This window comes from Apis dorsata, unplaced genomic scaffold (genome assembly GCF_000469605.1).
Source record: "Apis dorsata unplaced genomic scaffold, Apis dorsata 1.3 scaffold_161, whole genome shotgun sequence".
NCBI lineage: Eukaryota > Metazoa > Arthropoda > Insecta > Hymenoptera > Apidae > Apis > Apis dorsata.
Window position 1 is genome coordinate 539,153 of NW_006263450.1, and position 2,355 is coordinate 541,507.

General features: G+C 36.1%; 1 protein-coding gene across 6 annotated transcripts in view; it reads left to right on the forward strand.

Moving 5' to 3' along the window:
- The window catches only part of LOC102674871 (solute carrier family 12 member 6), a 146,675-nt gene that overhangs the window by 98,762 nt on the left and 45,558 nt on the right, over positions 1–2,355 (forward strand). The gene's annotated exons all lie outside the window — the stretch shown is intronic.

A 2,355-nucleotide genomic window follows, 5' to 3' on the forward strand; every position in this document is an offset into this window, starting at 1 on the left:
CCTTAACCCTTTCCAGAGCCCTCCCCGCGGCCGTCAAATGTCGGCGAACCGTCACGTCGCCGTGTTTGATCCACGTCCTCTCCCCGAGGTAAGTCTGCGAGGCTGGCAAAAGCCACGGCTTCTATCTATCATCCGCGACGACAATGCCAACTGAACGCCACTCGAAACGAAACGCAAAGAGTAGGTCAGGATTTCTCGAAACACGCATTCGAACGAGCCAGTTCGTCGACACGAATAAGGCTTGCGAGACGTCTGAAAGTCTGCCACGTCTCGTTGATCACGTACTCCCCCCTCTCTCTCTCTCATTTCGTTCCTCTATCTCTTCGAAGTTGTACGACCTTTTTTGCGCCATTTCCTTCCTTCCTTCTTCTTCTTCTGCAAAATGTATTCAATTGTATTCGCTTCGGTATTTGTATTCGTAGTATTATTCGAGGATTTTTATGTGTGAGGGTAAGGCAAGAAAGGTGTATTTATTTAACGTATATCTTCTCTATTATTGTTATTATTGCGTGAAATTTTAATTTTACTTATCTCACCATGTTTCTGATGTGCCACGTTTGAAAAAGAAAATCTAAGTATCTTGATGATAAATTGATGATTAAAGTAGCTATTTGCTCTTCTTTCTTTTTCTTCGTTTTTACTTCTTCGAATTTGTACTCTTTTGTCGCTTTATATTGCCTGGTTTATAGTTATGGTTTATAGTTATTCGAGGATTTTTAGGTGTAATAAAAAAATGAAATATTTATTTAATACACAATGAGTGCTACTATTACATAGTTTTAACATTTCCATATATATAGATTAAAAGAATCTAAAGTATCTTGATGATAAATAACAATAGTAGTAATAATATTAACAATAATTATATTAACAATAGCGATGAAGATTTTAAGGTCAAAATGGCTCCTTAAAAATGCTGGAAAGAGCAAAGAATAACGAAAAGAGAAAGAATATAGAGAAGAAAGAAATGGGAGTTGGGGAAAGATCATTAAAAAAAAAAGGAAAGCAAAGAGATTCGTCTTGCTAATAACCAAGAAATGGCATTTTTCGGACAGAAAATGAAGGCAAAAGTAGAAATAGAGAAATAGAGAACCGTCGCCAAATATAATTACAAGAAATTCTTGAAGATAATTACTAAGTTTCTATTGGATAATAAATTATTGCGATGTGAATTTTGATAATAAATGTTCAACATTTTCGCAAAATTATTTATTACATGCATTCATAGCTCGCAATTTGTATCTCTCGAATAAAATTTTACTCGACTTCTAATTAACAACGATGACAGCATCGTTCAGATCGTTCAGAGACTTCGAAACGAAACTCGAATCCATTTCACTTATTTATTCCAGTTGAGTCAGCTTCGAAATTCATTTGCAATTTCCATTAAACAGATCCCTCGACTACGACCTCTCCTAATAAGAACGTACAACGCGGCAATAATTATTACAATCATTATTAAAATAAATCACAGAGAAATAAAAACACGAGAAAAATCTTCGTCTTTCGAGCAATCGAATACCAAAAATTTCCTCTTCCTCGCGTTTCCAAAACCGTGTAAAACGTTATATCCAGGACGACGTTGCAACCTCCAATAGTTAAATCTATTCTCAAAGCATCCTGGTCGAATTAATTTCCTCGCTCACCGAGGAATATAAATTGCATCTCGCCAATTTCGCAGAAACACCTTTCAAAACTTTATGCAAATTCGAAAAACGTCACATTGAATATTTTAAAAAAAAAAAACTTTTATGCCCGTCGAAATTCACGATTCGATCGTTGTTAATCGCCCCCTTTAAACGAGACGAACGTTGTAATTACGTTGTAAAGGAGAAGAGGGGGAAGTCACTGGAAGGAGTTCCCAGTCACAGAGGTTGGAAGATCTCCTTCGAGGGAACGAGAAGTTTTCTTCGAGGTGGATGGCTTAACACTGGCGAGAAACTCGATAACTAAGATCGCTCCAACTTTCCTTCTCCCCTCTGAAATTTCTGCTCTGAAAATTCTTCTATTCCCTCACCGCTCGATCCGTCCTCTTTCTCGCGGAATATCATGGAAATTGCGCGAGAACACCAACTACTGCCTTGTCGATCTTCCTTTTCTCTCGAGTTTTTTTTTTCGTTTGTTTTTCTTTGAATATTAAAATATATTATTTTCTTCCAAGTTAGCTGTCGAAGAATTTTTTTTCTTAGATTTAACTCTTTGCTCTCCATCACTGGGATTGTTGCGGCAATTTGGACGAAGAATTTGAAATATTTATTTATGTTTGATTTTTTTAGAATATTCATAAATAGATTCCTAAGCTCTTTACGTATAATCTTATCTTATGAGTAATTATCTTATGGTAATCTTATGAGG